Source organism: Patagioenas fasciata, chromosome 1 (genome assembly GCF_037038585.1).
Source record: "Patagioenas fasciata isolate bPatFas1 chromosome 1, bPatFas1.hap1, whole genome shotgun sequence".
NCBI lineage: Eukaryota > Metazoa > Chordata > Aves > Columbiformes > Columbidae > Patagioenas > Patagioenas fasciata.
Genome location: NC_092520.1, coordinates 61,529,167 through 61,545,577, shown reverse-complemented (window position 1 = coordinate 61,545,577; position 16,411 = coordinate 61,529,167). Strand labels below are relative to the sequence as shown.

The 16,411-nt window shown below is 38.3% G+C and overlaps 1 long non-coding RNA gene across 2 annotated transcripts in view; it reads right to left on the bottom strand.

Moving 5' to 3' along the window:
* Positions 1-15,754, bottom strand: part of LOC139826993 (uncharacterized) — a 51,760-nt gene extending 36,006 nt beyond the window's left edge. For both annotated transcript variants that reach the window (XR_011737163.1, XR_011737164.1), the window contains exon 1: positions 15,707-15,754. This is a non-coding gene — a long non-coding RNA (uncharacterized lncRNA). The remainder of the gene's footprint in view (positions 1-15,706) is intronic.
* Between the last annotated feature and the right edge of the window lie 657 nt (positions 15,755-16,411).

Below are 16,411 nucleotides of genomic sequence, written 5' to 3'. Positions count from 1 at the left end.
ACTGTGGGAAAATGTGAAGTACCATCCATTTCCTAAATTTATTTTAAAAAGTCTTGACATTAAAAGATGAAAAATTGAAAAACTAACACCCCTAAAAAGCAATCTACTGCTACTTTTGCTATTCTGCTTTGCCATTGATGTTTACTAACATTTTTCTTTCAGTAGTTTTAAATATTTTCTGGGTATATGGCCAAGCTACACCCCTTCACCTTTTATTTCATATACTTCCTTAGTTAAACAGTTCTTTTCTCACTGCAGTGATTATCTCCTGCAGTATGCACAGACAGCAGTTTACAATTTCTCTGACTAGGATAAGGAGCTGTTCTTTGCTCTTCATGTGATAGTATCTCCATTCCTTTGCTCTGCTTTCTCTCTGTTTGTTCTAGTATGATCTCATATTTTCTGAATACAGGTGATAGGGATTGTATTCACCATTCCACACGAGGTTTGTATGATTACATTAATAGTTCTCTGCCTACACAGGACCATATCAACTGATACATTCTGGACTTGTTTTTTATCATTACTCTGTTGTTGAATCATAGTTATCCCATTATTACCTAATGCCACTGATAAATTCTATTTCAGAGCAGAAACTCTCAGTATTAACCACATGACCTTCCATCTTATTCTCTTATACAGCATTTTTAGAATATAGGGCTGCAAAGACAGACAGTGTTTTCCTTATTTTGAGGCGTCTGATCCTCTGTAATATGGAGGCTGTCAGTCATGTTCTTTTCATTGACAGACTTCATCAGAAGACTTCCACTCCTTGTGCCAGGACCATTCAGTGGAATTTGTAAGTGGCCTCAGGCTCTACTCAGGAGCTCTACTGACAAACTCTATCTACTTAGACTGTATATTTAAAGCTACCCTTTTTTGTATCTCCAATCTCTTCTTCATCTGACAGGATTTTATTAATCCCTATCCTCTTCAGCTGCACTAATAAAACTTCTTATGTGACATCGTGTCAGGTGATTTCCAGTAATCCAGAGAGATTAGATCAATTCCTTCTCATTTGCCTGAAAATTTAGATAGCTCTTCATGTGAATAAATAAAAGGAAGATTTGTTTAAACAAATGTCCGAATAATAACAAAGTATTGCATATTAATGCAGCCTCCGCAAACCAGAATATACAACCGTTCATTTCCTTTTAAGCCTCTTATGAAAAAAAAAGTTCTTCTGTCAGAATCTGTCATTCTTTAATTTATTGAATACACTGGAGTAGAACTAAAAGGAAAAAAAAATCATTCCCCTTTGTGGCTTATTTTCACGTTTGCAAAACTGTTCTCACTCTGACTTGGATCAAAATCCTGGAATATTCACATTTGCTACGAAATGGTATGGAGTTTTGGCACTAAGGACTTCCACCTGTCTGTCTCTCCTGCAGCCCCTGGAAGACCCAGATCTTGTGGCCATGGTACCCAGCAGGTGCTTTATTGAGAAACCATAGATATAAGCTGGCAGAACACCAAGAAAAGTTTCAAAGCTCATCTGGTGGCAGATTTCCAATGGAATTTCATCATAATTGGACTATTTTAGTGAAAAATTTGCATTCCGAGGAAGTAAAATTTCCAAAAAGAAAATAATTTATCTGAATTTTCAGGACAGCTTTAATGCTAATTATTCTTGCTACGGGAGGAGGCAGATAATCTCTGTGTGGGACACAGTGTGCAAAGTATTTACTGTGTTGGGACTTGCTCTGAACCACGCTTCTGGTATGTCCTGTTAGTGCCTTGAGGACTCTAAGGACCTTCTTGTCCCTGTCCAGCTTCCCTGGGGCTTTGTCCCACCCTGCCCATGGCCCAGAAGCCCATTTCAGCCCCCTGGGGCCATCAGTCCCTGCCCCACAATGCTGTAGTAGAGCAGGTCTCCAGCTCCCCACTGCCCTGCCCTGCTTGACCATGAAGCCACAATACAAAAGACTTCCACTTCTTTCATGTTAAATTGATAGTGAATTGCCTGATTGATGCTTTGAGGAGACAGGGTTTTAACCGGCCTGGGTCATAGCCCTTTTTGTTGTGGTGGGTATACTGAGATCTCAGAGTTGGCAGCAAGTCTTTCATGGTTGTTAAGGTCTATATTTATCATAACTCTCAGTGTAGGCAAGGAGGAAACAGGTTTGGAGAAGGAAAGCATCTTGCCAAGGTCTCAAGAAGAAGCCTCTAGGTCCTAATAAAATTTAAACTCTTCTCACAAATAGCAGTCTTACCAATTCTTTTTAGCCCATAGAAGACTCTGGATTGATATGGTTTGACAGAAGCGAATTAATTTGTCTTGGAACTCTGGTCATAAGGCAAAATTGAAAGTACTTAAACTATAGCTCCTCTAAGATTTTGTATTTTGATAAACCTAAAATATTGGCCTAGGATTTAACCATAGCAAAATTATTTCTTATTGTCATTTGTCATAGAGCAATAGCTGGCAATGAACTAGAAGTATTAACTCCATATAAATGTCTGGACTAAAGTCAACTTGCAAATTTGAAAAGAGTTATGAAATCTAGCATTCAGTGTTCAGAAAAACTTCGTGCTATGAAGTTGATCCACCTAAAAATAGTAACCTAGGTGTTTTTCTCTTCAGTTCACATCAGTTTCCCAGTTCAACATAATGTGGGGCCAAATTTATGAGCTAGAACACCAGCATGAGGGAGAATACAGAAACTGCAGAGCGTTGGAAAAGAGGCCAGGATGTAATGAGACAGAGTGTGAGTATTTAAGCTGGTACTGCCTGCAGAAAAAACATAAACTGACTAATAAGTAGGTAGGTTAAGTGTAGCTTTCTTCTTTTCCTTACGTTTACAAACCTTTCTAAATTTCCTACCTATTTGCCTTTAAATTAAGTTGGTGGTGACTCAAAGGCATATTTCTAACAGAGAAGGCAATCTCCTCCCATTTTTGTGGTAGTTCCATTAGCTAGAGCTCTAGAGTATTTGTACCCAGCTTGGACCTCCAATGTATTTCTCAATGATACTACAGAAGTTTTGCTTTCAAGGCTGCCAAGATCAGTTTGAGAATCTAAAGAGCCATGATGCAGATGTGTCAGTTTCTAGATGATCCATAAAATATTACAGTTAGTCACGAAACACACATTAATGTCAATTATAGCGCAAATGTAAGGCTTCTACACTGAAAATTGCAGGCAAAACAATACGCAGTGCTTTGTCTCTGCTTCGGACCAAAGTCGCATTTCAGAATACTGAAGTTTCCTTGTGCATATCATTTCATATTGTGATTAACAGTTACAAAAATAGTTTATCTTGCCTAACATACATGATACTTAATGCTTGTGCTCCGAGACACAAACCAGTCCTTAAGTCATGGGAGGCATAAAGAAATACATCTTATCAGCAATTTATTCTGTATTTGTCAATGCTGAAATTTCTTTGTCCTTTCTAAATTATCCAGTGCAAACCACAGAGAGACAAGATGCTGAGTAAAACTGATTAATGATCTCTTCCAGCCTGGCAGCTTTTGTGAAGTTCAGTCACAAACAGAGGTGGGTTTATCCTATAGATAACAACGGACATTATGTGCTTGTTAGTACAGCTTGACCTAGTTTTTCCTTTGATTTATAGACCAGGTGACAACTAAAGCTAATCTATGAAAACTATTGTTAAAACACAAGTATTGCAGAGTTCTAGGACCATGTAACAGCAAACACTGTCTTTTCTGATATCTTCCAATACCTTCAAAAGTCTATATACATGTTTAAATTTTCTTTTGGCTTTATATATCCCAAAGTATGGCTACGCTAACAGTATCTGGATTCTGTATATTGTCACACAATCTATACTGACTTTTTGTTGCCCTGTATGCCTCTCTAATATATTTGTAAAGGGCTTACTCAAATAACAACTGTACTGGGAGTTAAACTGCATCTTAGAAATTCTGATTTCAAATGGACTATAGGATGCTATTCTTTTTCAGCTGTCCTTTTTCCTATACTTCTATTTATTTATTTTTAATTTTAGAAAATAACCCATTCCCCTCCATCTGGTTTTCTTAGCTGAGAAAGAACTGAATGAAGACTTCTGGAGCTGTCTTACCAGTATTACTTCCTAGCAGGACTGTGATGTCTGAAATTGTATTTCTTGAACCAACCTTACAGTCTTTTTGATCAGATGATGTGACCTGCAGAGATACTACGTTACTCCAGTGACTTGCTGTGTTTGCACTACTGAAAATAAGGAAGTCAATAATATTAAATAAACATCTAATCTTTACCTACTGTAGACTTCTGGTGCTTCCTGTGTGTGAAATATGTTTTTCTTAAAATGTAAGCTCTCCTGGCTATAAACTGTGATGGTTTATGACTTAGAAAGTCCTGGAAACATTTATTTGTATTTAAGAAAAAAATAGCTTGGCGATGTGTCAGGTGGGTAATCCTGCAGCGTCTGAGGCGAGGCAGGTACTGCCAGCTGGGATACAGTAGTTTGGATCATGACACTGCCCAAGCTGGCCGGTGGGTATTGCAGAAGAGGCAACTTTCATTTTGCTCCTCTGTTGATCAGATGGGATTGAATGGAGAGATTTACATTATCCTGTGGTCCTTAGTGTGGTCATTAGAGTCCCTCTGAAAAATAAGGAGGGCTAGAGCATGCCTTTCTTTTAAAAAAGCTGCCAGTAAAAATGAAATTTGAATGGGATGAGTTTACCAGCTTGTGGAGGTGGGAGGCCTGGGTTCAATGCCTTCTTTTGCTTAAGAGGATGTATTTCACACTTAACTGGAGTTTCTTTAACCACCAGTTGTTCTGAGTTGACCTCTTTTTGAACTTCTTTCGTTTTGAAAAAAAAAAAAAAAGAAATAAAATAAAATATTAATTGCCTCTGAGACACAGATAAAGGAGGAATGCCTGGATCACAGAACAGCACCCAGAGAACCCAGAGAGAGGTAAGCACAACAGAGTTGCCAAGTCACAGTAATAAAAATCAGAGCAATAAGTCTCTCTCTACATTAGTATTTTGGTTTGGGGCAGCAATGCAATACTGAGACAAATCCCTTGATTGCCCCTAACAGTGGTTTGGTTCACAAAGAGGTTTTGGTACACACAAATGAGACTCCTTTCAGGAATAATGAAATTAAAAACTCTGCTTCAGGTGCTCACCAAATGCACTCTAGCCTCTAATGAGAAAATAATGGTCCAAGGCAACGACTGCTTCTTCCAGCAGACTCAAATCACATGTGGTGGGGTGCCAGGTCCAGGGACCTAACTAGCTTGAAGTAAAACACTAAATTACATTTATTATAGATGTAGAGTCCTCAGCAATTGCTTTGATCTACTTTGGCTCATTGTGCTAAAGTTTGGATCAGCAGACAAATAAATTCAGATGATATTGGAACATGAATTTTAAGTTAGTTTTTTTTTAAAATAGACAGGAAGAAAGAATCCAGTCAGTACAATGGATGCTGCCTAGATACTCCTAGAATTAGACTCATTTTAAAGCAATATTGCAGAAAACATTTGTTGAGATAGAAGCTATTGAACTGAAAGTCAAGGGGGAACAAGACAAGTTTTAAGTATCATTAGTTCATTTTAATGTAATTTTCTTTAGTTCAATTGGTTATTGAAATAACAGACCTGAATACAAAAAAAACCTCATAGCTCTTTCATTGAAGATATATAGGCTACATGCACACTCTTATGTTCCAGCTATTGAAAGTATTGCTAATAGAATTTCTGAATGCTTTCTGATAATTCCTTTTGATATGTACAGTGTCATTTAGGCAAACTACAGTAACATATTTTTAAAATGCCTGAATGGCCACTTGTAAATTGTTTCTGTTGTTAAATCTACTTCTGTATTAAAATGCAAATGAATTATTTAATAGGATATATTTCAGTAAAATCACTATTTTACTTTTACAATTACTGTTTTACCTTTATAGATACTCTCTTAAGAAAAGACTAACTGGCAATTTAAAATAACATGGAAAAGGAGATTCTGGACTAAACCCTATCAATTGTTAAATGGAACTGTTTTTCAGTTACACTAAAAGTCCATCTGCTGATAAAAACTGTAGCATTAAAAGTCTTGTACGGCATTTTAGAATACTCTTAATCAGATAGTGTAATCTAAAATTGCATCTCTTTAATCATCTGTTTTATTTCCTACTTCTGGCATGGTTTCAGCAGTTGATAAGAAATATATAAAGATGAAACTAGATGCTTAGAAATTCATGACTTCTTAGAAATTTGGATTTTTGGTATTTGTACAATTAAAATATCTGACAGTCTCAGAGGCTAGTTGAAACATTCAGTTGATAAAGGATTTGGAAAATGAGGATGTGTTCAGGAATACAAGGTGGTAATATTTTCAGGATGACTAGAGACTTGACAGAGTTTTGGGTTTACAATATTTTCAATCACAAACAAGGAGTTCAATCCAATAAGGAGAACTGCAGCTCAGTATTTGAAAACAGTGCTTGACTTGGAGATGCCTTGTCACACAGTGACATCCAAAATCCAAAGTGAGAGGCATGAGAGGAAGCAACATTCAAAGAGGTGACCAGAAATCCAGCTATTGAGCAGGGCATTGCCTAAACCTGGCTGATAGAAAACACAGGGAACAACCTGAAATTTTGCTGCAGGGCAGATGCTAAGTGCTTGGCTCAGGGCAGCAAGTTGGCATCTCTGTCTAAGCACAAGGTGCAGAAAATCGTATTTCCTAACATCTATGTGCCTTGACCTTTTCTCTCTATCTGGTAGAGCGGGCAGGTATCTTTTATGTGAGGCTACCGGAGCAGTTGCTCGAGCAGCATTAAATCCTCCTGTGGTAACGTGCTGACGGGTTTGAAGGTTCATGCAGTGTGCATGGAAATGCACATACACTGCTTTTGGCTGTGCTAAGAGGCTGAGCATGCCATGTACAGCAGATTGCGGGATGATTGCCTAGGTTGAAGCATTTCAGTCACAATGCACGTGGAAGAATCATAAGCTAAAGTCTGTCACGAGGACTTGTGTATCTACATTTACAGGCAGGCTTCCACAATTACAAAATGTAAAATATCTTGTAATCAACACTGACATTTGGTATTCAGCTACTGGAAAGTGCAAATTGCCAAACTCTGGACCAATTAGCTCTAGTAAGGAACAACAAATACAGTCTTAGCTCTTTGAGAAATTTAAATTACATCTTAGGAGAGGAACTGATACGAGCTAACAATGTCACTATATAGGAAATGTAATGAATAACTAGATGTTATATTAATTTCTGAAAAACAAGCATCCCACAAATCCTCTCTCTGATGATACAGAAGAACATGCTAGAAATTTTACATGTGTGGTCAAATCAGGCCACAGCTGCTAGGAAATCACACAGCATCCAGAAATGAAGTGATAGACACTTAGGATCAGAGAATAATACGCCAAGCAGTTCAGATACACATTGTAGCACTCAATTCAATATAGTCTTTCATGAACCTGAAGAAGACTGAGATGAACAGGAAAGTCTTCCTTCTGCCACAGCAGCTCATCAGTAAAATGACAAAATTTCTTGGTCTATGAGAGAAGTATTGTGGTCAAAAAATCCTGGATGGAGAATGGTAACAACAAGCTATGTTGGCTAGAGGCATCTTGAAACGTTTGATCTAATTTCAGAAAATCTGAAACATTTAATGAAGAACATCTTATATAGTGTTTTCAATAAAATTTTTCTGTTGCCACCAGCCTTAGTAACAAATTGCATTTTCCATCGTGGTGTCATTTGGAGACCAAGTCTCCCTGTGTTAGATAGAACCCTGTCATTTAGTGAAGCCATATCTGTTCTGAAGATCTTAAAATGTAAGCATATAAGCACTGTTGGCAAACAGATAAAACAAAAGGTGGGTAAGGATAAGAAGAAATACAGGCAAGTAATCCAATACCATTCAACATAAGTCTGCTACAAAGAAATACATTCATATCTCTTACATCTCTGCTCAGACATAACTGGTAAGGAAGGATATTTTTAGTATGCAAAGATACCGTTCCCTTAATAAAACTCTGGTTCACTCAGAAATAAAGTCTTCTCATGTTGTAAAAAGTGGCTAGTTAGCTGTTTTGGGTTAGTGTTCTGTAGCATTTCTCTTAGAAAGAAAATGTCATTCAAATAAGTCACGGACAGACTTAGCAGAAGAATCTGGAGTATTGTTAGTTAGGAATTTGCATGACAAGTGGGCCATTAATGAATGACAGGAGGTTTCTCTGTTAAAGGTAATGTAATGATTAATATGCATCGTGCAAATCTACAAGTTCAATTTTGAAAGGAAAGAGGACTGGACAATTTTTCTGCATGATTACCTAAAATTCAACTTGACACACAAAACTTTAGTAGGTCACCCATTCTTAGAAGATTCAATGCACTTTAGGTTGCGGTTAGATACTGAAATTTTACAAACTACTTATATATATAATATATATATATATAAAACACATATGTAAAGGAAATTTATAGATAGATGGATGGATGGATAGATTAGATAGATAGACAGATAGATAGATAGATAGATAGACTAATAAATGAAAATTTCACACAGTTGTTTATACTTTCTATTCTGAAATAAGTGTGGCTGGTTTGCCTGAGAATGCTACTTCTCACCTCCTACATTAATTACCCTGTGTTGTATGCCTTGGTTTTCCAGCCTCTGACACCCTCCAGCCAGCCATTGGAAAACTGTAACCACAAAACAGGCACTACAATTCTGTGTGCTTGAATAATGACTGACGTGCCTCCAAGTTAATACAGGAACTTCACATTTATTGCAACTGCAAAAACCAGGTTCCCTTATGCCCTGACCATCAAAGTTTGAATCTGAGGACTCTTTACACTGGGGAACCCTGATCTCTTTAGACTTTTAGACTGCTGTCTTGGGGGCGCAGCCACGAGTAAATCTCTACAAAGGACATAACCTGTAGTATCTCACTGTGACTCTTTGATAAGGATGACTGATCACACACATACATGACCCCACCTCTCCCTTTCTAATGTCATTCTGTCACCTTACTTTTGCTGGAGGCTAAAGATTAGCTCTTGTCATGGTTTAGCCCGAGCTAGCAATACAACCACAATAGCTACTCACTCCCCGGGCCACCTCACAGTAGGAAAGAGAATCAAAAGGGAAAGGAGAAACTTGGATTGAGATAAACACAGTTTAATAAAATAACAAAATACCAATACACTACTAGTAAATATATACATAAAATAGAAATGGAACATAAAATAAAAGATACTCAATCCCTCACAAATACCATCCACACTGAGCAACAGTTCCAGGAAGCAGCACCTGGTCCCAAACAGCTGATCCTGAAGAGAGAAAAAAGGAAAAAAGGCAGAAAGGCCCGGAGGCCCCTGCAAAATGGCAAAAGGCTGAACTGAACATCCTGAACAGAACTTTCCCGGCTCCCACAAAAAGACCAAAGAAAGCAAAGAAACGAGACAGAGATTGGAAGATCCTGACTCACCTTAAATAAGAAGCATTATGCTAATGGATGGAATACTCTTATTGACCAGTCTGGATGTCAGTCAAGCTCTGCCCCATCCATGCTCCCCTTCCCAGCTGCCTTACACATGTGGGCAGAGTGCTCAGAATGTCCTTGTGTCTCAGACCAGAGCAATTAAAAACATTATCTCCTGTTCTCAAACTAAGTCCAAATAATGACTATGCTAGCTAGGAAAAAGAAAGGTTTCTAACTGCAAGAAGAAAATTAACTCATTTTCAGTCAAACCAGCACAGGTGTATAGAAGATTTGATCCTCTAATGTTACAAGCTAATGGCCTTGTCTTTTTTAACAATAAACAATTTTGTAATGAAACTCTGTCTTTTCACCACCTTATATAAATTTTTATCCTGCCTTATAGATGTATATCTTAAGCACCAGGTACAAAGAAGGACATAAAAATCTGCAGCATATCATGTTTATTCCCTCATTCTGGAAATGGATCCTTTTGGAATTAGTTTTCAAAATGTTTCAGTTAGGAAAGGTCCAAATGGGCTAGTTCAAGAACTGATTTTTTCCACTTGTTTCTTTCAAAACCCTTCATTAAGTTTGATATCAGTGCATGCACATTTTTGGTCACTCAGAATTATTTTTTCAGAAATAATTAGTTTAAAAAGTTATCTCTAATCCTAGGGAATATGTGAAAGAGAATGAATTAGTGGCACTGCACAAGTGGTAGTCACACTGGTCTTTTCTAACTTCTTGTTTCTGACTTTTTGCCTTAATAGTGTTTTTCTAATATAGATTTTGTATGTGTAATACATTTTATTATTTCTTCTTTCTTTCTTTCGCTAATATTTATTCAGCTGGAGTCTGCAAACTGGCTTTGAATGCTTTTGTGTCTTTAAATATTTGCTCTTATAGGAAAACTCCTACACGTACGCTTCTGGTGATGATTCTCATGAGGTACCCCAGCCTTCAGGGCGCAGTTCTGTCAGCAGGTGCTCCATAAAAGCAATGTTCAGACTTGCAGGTTATCTTCACAATAGTGTAATTTTCTGGAATGATTCAGTGTGCAGTGGGGGAAACACTGGCATAGGGCCCAGAGCACTTAAGTGGCTCTTTTTCTTCTGAACTAATATTTACAAGTTAAATACCACTTGTTTCATAATATAAGTAAAAAAGTTTACATTATTAATACTGGTGGAACTGCATTGCCACCGTTTTCATGATGGTCATTTTTTCTCATTTTTTTTCCTTATTACAAGTTCATATTTACACTAGAAGAAATGGGAAAATTCAGTTAAAAACAAAAACAAAACCCCAAATAAAACAAAACAAAACAAACAAAAAAATGTTTGATTTGAAAAGTCAGTATGCCAAACAAAATTTTAGTCAAAATGAAACAACCTTTCTTTAATAAATGTTTTCAAAACTTTTGTAAGTTTTGTCAAAGAAAAGGTATAGTCTTCTTAAGATTGCAGCAGAGATCACAAATTGTTGTCATCTCTGTATGCTGGTCCTCAGAATAATTGCAGCTCTGAGTCCAAAAGTGAGTTCTGAAGACAATCTTTGCTGGAGAGCATTTTTAAATGATCTTCCAGCTGTTAAGGGTATCAACCATCAATCTACGTTTTCACAGTACCTTGAGTCAATGTTCATCCTGCTAAAATCAGTGTTAAGTCATACAGGTAGTACACACTTTGACAGATTTCCATTTTGTGGTAGATGCCAGGAGTTCCTGGCAAGGAGCAGCTGGGGTGCAGGGAGAGAGGAGCTGGAGGCAGCGGTGGGGAGGCAGGCAGGGCAGGTGAGGTACAGAAAGCATTTTGTACCTACATGACACAACCTACCACAGCTATTTTCAGCATCAGCAGCATTATAGTCAGCTCAGTGAGGAGCTGAATTCAAGCTAATGTGCCTGTGGTGCTATTGGACAGGAACGAATATCCTGCTGGAGTATTGGTGTGTCCAAGATCCATCTAACAAATAGCACACTCCAGAGGCCATAGGCAAGGGAGAGCAGAACTGATGGTGACAATCAAAGTGAGGTGTGAGGGCTTTCACCCTGTCAAAGAGTTATTGACACCTGCCATGTAGCGTTGCAAAGCTTATGGTAGAACAAATAGCTAAAGGTACTTCTATAATTCAACAGAAGATCTAAGGGCTTAATTAAAGAACAGCACACCATGAATAAAAAACAGATGATCAACTGAATTAAAAACTTGAACCAGCTGGATTAAATCTTTGAAAGTATCACAGAATCACAGAATGTTAGGGATTGGAAGGGACCTCAAGAGTTCATCTAGTCCAATCCCCCTGCTGGAGCAGGAACACCTAAACGAGGTTGCACAGGAATGTGTTCAGGCAGGTTTTGAATGTCTCCAGAGAAGGAGACTCCACAACCTCCCTGGGCAGCCTGTTCCAGTGCTCTGTCACCCTCACTGTGAAGAAGTTTCTTCTCAAATTTATATGGAACCTCCTGAGTTCCAGTTTATAACCACTGCCCCTTGTCTTATCATTGGTTGTCACAGAGAAGAGCCTGGCTCCATCCTTGTGACACTCACCCTTTACATATTTATAAACATTAATGAGGTCACCCCTCAGTCTCCTCCAAGCTAAAGAGACCCAGCTCCCTCAGCCTTTCCTCATAAAGGAGACGCTCTAGTCCCTTAATCATCTTCGTGGCTCTGCGCTGGACTCTCTCAAGCGCAGAGCCACAAAGCATAAGAATCTCCAATGACAAAGTAAAAGTCAATTGATTACAGTAATTTACTATAAGAGGAGGATGCTGAAAATTAAAATTATCAAAGTGAAATGTTTCAAACAAGTCTGAATAGGATATTTGCAGAAGGTTAAATGTAAACTCTTTATCATAAGTCTTCATTTAGTAGACAAGATCTTTCACATGTTCATTTGAAAGGGGTCATTTAAAGTCAGTACAGGTAGGCTTGGAAAGACCAGATGAGAACCTGATCCCTGATCCACTGTATTTTTTTCCATTGTATGTGCTCAGGAGACTGATCCAGATAAGGATATCTAGACAATAATACATTACTATATATTATTATAATAAATATAATTGCTATTTACTGCAGAGTATCTGTACTGAAGATTCTCAGAATAATCATGTTTTTTCAGGTTTCTTTCATGAGATTTTTTTTTTTTTTTAAAGTACGTGTCTGAAAAGACCATATGAACATCTACTATTTATGACATACATTTTTAACAACTTTAAAAAGCTTTTTTTGAGTTCAACATTTTCTCTGAAACCATATTTTGCATAAAGAGTAAATGGTGATTAAGAATTCTCTTTGAAGTTGAACACTTGTGGAGAAACAAATGAAACATTTTTTGCACTTTCCTCTATGCTTTCAGCTGGCCAAGAGTAGAGAATTTGCAGATGGTTTTGAAGAAGGCGAGAGGGAAGGAATCAAATATTTATCTCATTTAGAAATAAAATTGTGCCATAATGGTGAGATTTTAATGATGGATTTAGTTTTGAAATACAACAGAAATAAATATTACTTGGTGCATGAGAAATCCTAGGTTTCAGGAAATTTCATGTGAGGCTGTTTAAAATCAAGAACCAAGACAAACAGGTGCTGCCTGTGAATGAATCAAATATTTATTGCAGTGCTTGTCATGGAGGACTTTAGGGTACCATAACCACAAGGACAGAACTATACCATTCAGTGACATGAAATATAATTTATTTACCAAGAAGATGAGATAATGATTTCTCTTTTCAGATCCCAATTCTACAATGTCTGTTCCTTGAGAAAGCAGATTACACATGGCAACACAGGCCCCACATTTCCCCCTGCCTTTGGTGTAGCTCATACCTGGGGAAAGAGGACGCTCATGCCAATCTTGGACATGCCAGCAGTCCTTGATGGGTGCTCTCTACACCCTTGACCAGATTGGAAGTGGTTTGGTACAGGCTCTGCAGGAGGTGAAGACCTTCGCCATAGCCAGGTCAAGAACTCCTCCAACTCACCCACAAAGGAGTAGGGTGACAGTAAGCATCTTGGAGCACAGATCACGGGAGAGATGTATGAATGGCAGGTGACTCTTCTAAGACTCATTTATCAAGTGACAAAGAAGTTTGTGGGTACAAGGAGCCTCAGGCATACCCTTCCCACTGCATACAATTCAACTATGAGCCAATCACTTTATTCTGTAAATTTGACAGCCTAGGTGAGCCGCCTTTGAGGTCTCCCTGCTAGGCAGCATGGCTGTATGGTAGTGATGTCCCTTTGAGGCTGGACACCTCCCAAGCTTGCTCCTCAAGGCAGAGGGACCTTTTAACAACAGCAGATATTTGGTAAGTGATCAATATCATGTATAACTTTGTAGTATTGTAACTTTGATTTTGCTTCGGTGATTTTGATTGCATGCTGAATTGATACTAATGAAACGTTATTCAATGTGAGGATTTTCCTTACCTTTTTCATCTCCGTTTGCTGTGTAAATCATTCTAACTCGAGGCTAACTCGATTTTCCTCTGTATATTTCCTCCATGCAGCAATTAATCATAGAATCATTTTGGTTGGAGGATACCCTCAGGATCACTGAGTCCAACCATAACCTAACTCCAGAACTCTAAGAACCTCATCTAAATGACTTTTAAACTCCTTCAGGTATGGTGACTCCACCACTTCCTTGGACAGCCTGTTCCAATGCCTGACAACCATTTCTGTGAAGATTTTTTTTTTCTAATATCCAATTTAAAACTCCTCTGGCACAACTTGAGGCCATTTCCTCTTCTCCTATCACTTGCTACTTGGAAGAAGAGATCCACACCCTCCATTCTACAATCACCTTTCAGGTGGTTGCAGAGAGTGATAAGGTCTCCCTTCAGTCTCCTTTTCTCCAGGCTAAACAGCCCCAGTTCCCTCAGCTGCTCCTCCTCAGACTTGTGCTCCAGGCCCCTATCAGCGTCATTGCCCTTTTACACACTCTCGCCAGCACCTCAAGGTCTTTCTTATGATAAGGTGAACCTCACCATCAAACTTGTTGAACCTTGTCAAGCCACTGTTAACTTTGTTAAATTCCATCTTATCTATTGAACTCTGTAAAATTTTTGCCTCAATAAAACATTGCTGGTTCTCTCTTTTGAGTGAATAGAATTCCACTCATCCACGACACAGCTTCACCCCAACCCCCTCCACCCTCAGCTGTACCTCAAGCTCAGGCTGATACAGGGTGCCAGACACCCGGGTACTGACTGTAACCTGAGGGGCAGCTGTTTTCACTCTTAATTGCTGTTTAAAAAAAAAGATTGTCAGGATAATCTGCCCTGCTACTTACTTATCACCAGGCTGATCTCTGTGATTTTCCCCATAACCAGAGCTAATTACAATTCGTAACCTGTGTTACCATCACCTTCCAGCCTCCTGCCCTAAATGAGTTACCGGGGTATAAAGCTGCTAATAGCTTGCCTGCCTTTCCTTCCTGCCTGCCTTCCTCCCTTCCCTCCTTTCCTTTCTCCTTTCCTTTCTCCTTTCTTTTCTCCTTTCCTTTCTCCTTTCCTTTCCTCTCTCTTTCTCTCTCTCTTTCTCTTTCTTCCCTGCAGTTACCTAAACCACTAAAGCAGGACAGATTAGCCCATGTGTAATTTAACAATGCTCTCAGCTGGGCATCTCCATGACATCTCTCTGTGCAGCTCTGTTCTCTGAGCGTACACCAGAGCCATCTAATCAGTTAGGGCTACGCGACTGTGGTCAAGGTCCCACCTACCTGAGCAATGTTTTTAAGTAGACTTTATCCTGAGACAAACACCACTCAGGGAGAGAAGACTTTTTTAGTAAAAAGAATTCTAGGTGTTGCATCATGTGACAAAGCTTTGTTGATCGTATTGTATGCTGACAACTTTGCTTTGGAGGGAGTTCTCTGAGATTCAGTGACTGTCACTGTATTGTAGGAATGGTTATGAAGTCATATTTCGAAGTTAAATATGTCTGCACATGGTTATTTCCCAAATACAGAATTCTGTATCAGTTATATGCATAATTTTAAAAAGTTATTTAAAAAAAAAAAAAGACAAACCCTTGTCCCTTAAAAAAACATAGCAGACTAGCAGATGGCCAAAGGCTGCTTAGCAATTTTCCTGGTACTCTTTCTGCATTTCCTTTGAAATCACTTCAGACAAATAGAATCATATTTATATACTTTGTGTGTTTTGGCTTTGGATAATGTATTATGAAAAGAGGATAAATGACTTCCAAAACTGAGACATAAGAAGAAATATTCTGATTTGTAGCACAGGTAGTTATTACACTTACTGGGTTTTCTGAGGATTTCTGTGGAAATAGTTTCCAACATGAGACTCTGTAACAAAACAAGAAGATTGATTTTTGTGATCTGAAAACAGAGGGGTAATTATATTCTCATTTTCATGTTCATGATGTGCAGAATTCTCCTATTAAACTTTAATGGGTGTTGCAAGTGAAAAAACATATGCAACAAGATAGGGAAAACACCACAGAGCTGTTAGCTTTGAAATTCATTGTCAGATAGCAAATATTATTGCTATAAATCTTAACTTTTGCAGCCAGTGAGAGCTGCAGGCTAGACGAGAGAAAGAGAGGCATGGAACCATAGCACTGCATTAAAAGTAACACACTGTACACTGCTAAAATATGTATTGTGATTAAGTTAATATTGAACAGTGGATTTTATAACCTTTTCTGATTTTCTTTTCCCCAGGCAAAAATCAACACTTTTCTAACTGCAATATCCTTCACAATTCATTTTCTGTAGTATCAAAAGAGGTTTATTAAACACTCTGGGAGAAAACACACTCTGTGATGTGGTGGCAGCAGGGTGCATACGGTTTCATAACAACATTAAAAGCTCATCTTTCTTCCTCTCTCTTTCCAGGAGCTCTTGTGGGAAGGGTGACACTGAAGTGAGAGTGCACTACCTGCAGTTGCTTCTCAGACAGTGGGGAAAAAAGAGAGCATGGAACAGTGCAGGGTATACTAAGT